The sequence below is a fragment of the Silene latifolia genome, chromosome 1 (genome assembly GCF_048544455.1).
Source record: "Silene latifolia isolate original U9 population chromosome 1, ASM4854445v1, whole genome shotgun sequence".
Lineage (NCBI taxonomy): Eukaryota > Viridiplantae > Streptophyta > Magnoliopsida > Caryophyllales > Caryophyllaceae > Silene > Silene latifolia.
The window spans coordinates 200,404,488-200,410,552 of NC_133526.1; the positions used below are offsets into that span (position 1 = coordinate 200,404,488).

General features: G+C 35.3%; 1 long non-coding RNA gene across 1 annotated transcript; it reads left to right on the forward strand.

Moving 5' to 3' along the window:
- The first annotated feature begins 282 nt into the window (after positions 1 to 282).
- Positions 283 to 5,854, forward strand: LOC141617432 (uncharacterized). The gene is made up of 3 exons (XR_012531115.1): positions 283 to 584; positions 672 to 780; positions 4,262 to 5,854. It is a non-coding gene; the product is annotated as an uncharacterized LOC141617432 (long non-coding RNA).
- The last annotated feature ends 211 nt before the right edge of the window (positions 5,855 to 6,065 follow it).

Sequence of the window (6,065 nt, forward strand, 5' to 3'; positions counted from 1 at the left end):
GAAATAATTTATTAATCAAAATAAAAGTGATAATTAAGTATTTAAAGTAAAAATAATTTAAAGAAATATAATTTTATTATATTTTGAAGAAAAGTATTTATTTTGATAGTTTTGAAATGTTTAAAAATAGTTTAAACCGTGTAAAATCTTTTATTTCGAAATAAGGGCGTATCGGGGGGAAAATGACAATTCGTTTGAACGTTGGGTAAACGAAATTGGAAATGGGTCGTATGAATACTCAATTTTATTGTAATCTCGTGTTTAAAGACTTTGGACTTGACGGAATTTGCGTTTGACTTACGGATTTAATTATTATTGAAACGAGTCAAAACCGACTCGTAAAAATCCCGACTAAAAATCCCGTACGTACTTTTCCTCCTTTCTTTCTTCCTTACGCGTACCACACTTCCCATTTTCTTGTTTTTTCTGATTTTGTTCTATCATCATCATCAACATCTTAAGAAAAAGACCCAAAACACCATTTTCAATAAATCAAGCTCATTTTCGTCACATCTTACTCGTTTCTTATCCGTTTTTCGCATAATTTACCTTTCCGGAATCCTCTCGTCGCGATCTACAACTGGGTATAATTTAATTTCAGTTTTTTTTAAGATGAAATTTCGGTATTTCGGTGTATATGCTTAATTTTTGTGTTTTTATTGTTTAATTAGGTGAAGGATTGGAAGACGAGTTCGGGGACTCGTATATTGTAGAGGATAGCGGTTAGTTGTGGTTAGGGTTTCGGTTTTGAGGTGATAATTGCTCATATTCTAGCTTAAGGTAACATATTTCGAGTTACTCGACGAAAGATCGTCACATGTTTTTGATTTTTGTATGTTTGGTGAATTTTTGTTTGGGTAGTAATTTTCACATGTTAAACTTAGTTGCATGCAAGCTTAATTTGTGCCTTTTGGTAGTTTAAATTATCAAAGTTGAATTGGGGACGATTAATTAATTTTCAGACGGTCTTATAATGTATAAAAATGAAAAAAAGAAGAAAGAAATGGTGCGGCGGCGGCCGGCAGCAGCAGCGGCAGCAGCCCACGGCAGCCCCGGCCGGTCTTGGGGTTGGCCCGGTCGGTCCGTTGCTTGTTTCGCGGTTTTCCATGCTTTGTCCGTCATTTTAAGTTCATCATGGATATAATTAGAATGAGTATACATGGTTAAATTTGTTAAGAGAATCATAAAAGTAGCTAAAAGTTATGCTAATGATAGAAAAATTATGTTATATTGACAATTATCACATGTTAGGATAATTTACAAAATGATATGGTAATTAATAGGCTCAAAATGAATTTTATAGCTATAATTGAAATGTTTTGTTGATTGTGCCGAAAACTGAGCCTTAGTCCCACTACTACAGATACAGGCTATAACAACGGTCAAAAACCGTTGTTATATAAAAAAGCGGACGTTGTTAAAGCTACCGTTGTAGAAGGTTTTAACAACGGTTAGTTTTATTAAGGAAACCGTTGTGAAAACTATTAACAACGGTTTTAAGTATAAAAACCCGTTGTGGAAAGTGTGACTCAATTTTGGGGGGAAAGTTATAACAACGGGTTTTAATATACAAAACCGTTGTTATAACTAACGACAACGGGTTGTTTTAAAATAACCGTTGTTGTTTGTTCTTAAAAAATAAAAAAAAAATTAAATTAAATATTACTAGATGCATGCATAATTACTACTGTTAGAATTCGATGCATGCATTATTACCGACATCACCTTTGTACATATGAACGGATAATATGGAATGAGAAGGGTTAGTAATAAGATTTGAAGCAACATTATTGAGAGATATGATGATGATGATTATGGCACAACTTCCTAACATATATATTAATTAAAAAGCAAATCAACCCACACATTGCTTAGTATATAAATACATTGCATATCTCAACTAACATTTCCATTATCTCAATATATTCATATCTCCAAACCCTAACTGCTAAAACAAACTCTACTTAATCTTTCAAAACAAACTCAAAAAACTCCAACAAAATGAATGATTTCATCCTTAAGACTCTTACCATGATCGAGAACAACAACAACTTCATCCGCCGGTTCCTCCATATTGAGGAAAGTTTCAGAAGCTACCTTGCGGATGCTCGATCCCATGAAGTACGCCAAAGAAGATGGCTTGACGGAGCGAGCGGCGATTGCGGCTATATGACGATATAGCAAATCTTTGAACGGAACCTCCAAATAGCTAAGGAGGAGAGGACGGATACGATAGAGCATAATAAGATCCTCTATGAATATATAAGAATTGCATTTTTACATATGTAATTTTTTTTTTAATTTATGTATTTATAAATATATATATATATATATATTAATTATGTTTATCTTACTTCTTCATCTTGCTTCTTCATTGTTTTACTAACTAATTATGCGAACAATACTTAAACAAATAACATAATGGTCGATACAAACACATACATGCAAAAGAAATAAATAGAAAAAGAAAATAATGACGATGAAACTAACAAATGACGGCGAGAGATTTTACCTGATAAATACGTAACGTAATAGACGATGAAATCACACTGATGGCGAGAAGATAAAGGGACGATGAGAAAGAGAGAAAGAGAGAAAGAGAGTGTGTATGTGTTTTGTGTTTGTTTGTCTCTTTGTGTTTGTGTTTGTGTATTAAGGGTTGTGTTTTTGGGCTGCAGCAGACTTACATTTGTGTGGTTTATAGTATAGAAAGTATTGACAACGGTTATTAAACAACAACCGTTGTGAAATATGTTTTAACAACGGGTTGTAAAAAACACCCGTTGTTAAATAAGTTTTAACAACGGGTTCCAAAATCAACCGTTGTGATTACTTTTCACTAACTTTGCGCCAATTTTGCGCCAAATTATTAACAACGGTTGTGCATGTGTGACCCGTTGTTAAAACTAATAACAACGGTTTTTATAACCATACCCGTTGTAATTTATTTTACTAAAATTCGCGCCATACATTCTACAACGTCTATTGTGATTTTCGTGAATACTCGTTGTTAAAGGGGCGTTGTGGTTGCCTGTATTTGTAGTAGTGTCCCTTTGACTGATGCGATGTCAGTTAATTGAGTGATTGGTCAGCCGCAATTTGACCCGTACCTGTCGCAGGGCTGGGGTTGCGGGTAAAAATTCGGTTGAATGAATTAGATAATCGGCCTTTTTCTTGTTTTAGGCCATTTATTATATCTCTATTTCACATGTGTAATTAGTTGAATTTAAATAGTTTCTTATTTAGTTAGTTGAATTTAAATAGCTTCTTATTTTGTAGTAATGGCCCTAGTTTTCCCTAAAGCCTTTTATATTGTTATAATTGCTAGGATTGGAAATTAGTATTGAATTCTTATTGAGGAACTGTTGGGATTGTATGCTGTAAATAGACATTTATATAGCTTTCACATGATAGAATGTTAGAATTTATGTTGGTAAGTAGGACTTTTTGCCCTCTTAAGGTTAAGTGGGTGTCTTACTTGACTTATGTGGTGAGTTTTGGGTGGTGTGGGCTAAAATATTCAAGTCGGGACTAGCCGTGACTAGGTCCTAGGTGAGTATTTCGGCCTTCATCATAGATAGGTCTTTATAGTCTCTGACGAGTATATGTTCACTGCTTGATAGCCTTTGTGTTCTTGACTAGTGGATGTTTATCCAAGTTGGGGCATGACCTCAGGTACTAATTTTGATAGTATGGGGTCAGCTTAAGTACTAGCCGACCCTTCGGTGGTGTCCTTAGGGTACTCACTTCACTTTGTTTTAAAAAAAAGTTGTGAGTCTTGGGTGCGGTGGTGTGTATCCGCATGTCTAGGTCTGCGCAGATTTTAGGCTAGGGTTGTGTTGTCTCTTGGCCATGTTTTCTTAATAGTAACCGCTGAGCCAAGATACCGGTTCGATTACCTTCCCTACCTCGTCGTATAGACTTGAGTTACAAAGTGACTATTGACGGGACTAAGAACTTATGCCTGTCTTTGATATATTGCCCTTTCTTGTTTGATGATTCTATGAATCATAGAAGGTGAGATGCAAGCCGGCTATGGTTGATAGAGTTTGGATTACAATTTGTTATATGATTCACATGATAGTTAGTTGGGGCAGTTTAGGGGTCATTTGTTAGAATACATGATAAGTAAATGGTTTATCAAATTGTTTAAATGTTACATTACATGTTACATTAATTTTGACGATTCGTGGCTGGGAGGACTCGAAGTTACTCCCCACTGAATTGTGGCTTTCGTGTTTGTATAAAATGCGATTGACAGGTTGTTGATGCTTTGTTTGGGGTCACAGACGGCTAGTGAGCAAGGAACCTTGGACCTAGTTTTGGCTATTCTATTAGTAAACCTTTTGTACTTTTGGTTTGTATATAATTTGAAGGGACATATGTCTCCCTTTCTATTTTTGGTCTGTATCACTATATTTCCGCGTCTTAAGTTATGTATGTAAATTAGTTTATCAGTTGTTGCAGGGTTTTTGACACTCTTCTTGAGTTGGAATTGGTTGTGAATGGTTTAGTTAGAAATTTTTTGAAATTGCAGGTTTTTGGACTAGTTGAACCATTTACAAACATATCCTACCAGTTTTTCTGTAGAATTTACGTATTTTATCAAGGTTAGATTTAAGGGTGTCACAGTTGGTATCAGAGCCTATTGCTCTCGACGCACGTTTGTGCACCCCACTTAGAAATCACTTGACCTTAAAATAATAAACTTGAGAGAAGGGTAGGATGGGTAGAATTAGGATTTTATGTGGTAGTCTGTTTGTGATTGCTAATTGTTAGGTTTGTTGATTGTTAGTTATTAGTTTTGGTGCCACTAAAGGTTGGTTATGCCAAATGTAGAATGCTTCCACTTTCTTGATATTTCTTTTCGTATTCAGTGTATCTTACCTTAATCTTCCATTTTCGTTGGTCATTCGTCTTTCAAATTCCTCTTATCTCGCCTAGGTAACTACCTTTCAATTCTTTCTCCCGTTTCATCTTAGGTTCGTCTTCTTCTTATAATAAAGTCCATGTGGACACTTTCCTTTTATACCGCAGGATAGTTCCCTTGTCCAAGAGAACCCAGTTTTGAGAGAATGTAACTTTGGAGGGCGTGAACGAGTTGAGAAATTGATTGGTTAAGGTTTGAGTGGTATAGGAGAATATAACTTGGGATCCTTTGGTTAATCTTGTTAGTTGTGCTTAATGTGAGAGTTTAGTGAGTTGAGAAAATACCTTGGGATTTATGTCTATAGAGAGCTTGTTTGTTATAGATGATTCAGTATGGGTACTAACTTAGAACATAGGATGGAATGAACCTAAGCTACTCCATTTGAGAGTCTCGATATTTCTTGTGGAGAATTAAAGGTATGATAGTTAGCCCTAATCCTTGTGGGCCTTGAAAGGAATACAATAGGACATTGATGTTGATTAATGGATTGGTATTGTACTTCGGAATTAGTTAGTTTGTTAAACCTTTTAAGTTGACCAAATCTAGTATAGAGTAGCCCTTGTTGACCTTATAAAACATATCTGAATTTGGGAATTTTGGTGGAATGTTGTTCGATATAGTTCGTGAGTTCAAGGATGTGATTCCAATTTATGGTATCGGAAACTAGAAGTATTAAGTGGTGAGATGATGGAGTAAACAAGCCAGGGTACTTGGAGATGACATAGTAAGTGAAGTTCAATGACGAGAATTGTAAAGGAGATACTTTGGGACATGGATGGTAACAAATGAATTTGTGTGGTGAATTGATTTTGGCTCTTAGAATCAATTGAGTTGAGGAATACTTACCATTGTGGAATCCTTGTTAGTCCTACGATGTAGTAGACATTTAGGGCTTTGTTGAGCACCTTAGTGAAGTAACCTTATCATATCTATCATAAGCTTTGATGAGTGTTTAGTAAGCGGTAACCGTTTCATTGTGCCGCTTTTATTCTCCTTTCCTTCTCTTTAACGATCGTTGAACCTTGTCTTTATGCTAAATTTTACGTATCTTCTTCTTTCCCGAGATATCTTCTTAACTCGAATACCTCTTATTTTTGTCAACCGTTGTCTTTACGGTCTGACTCCTTAGTTTCCT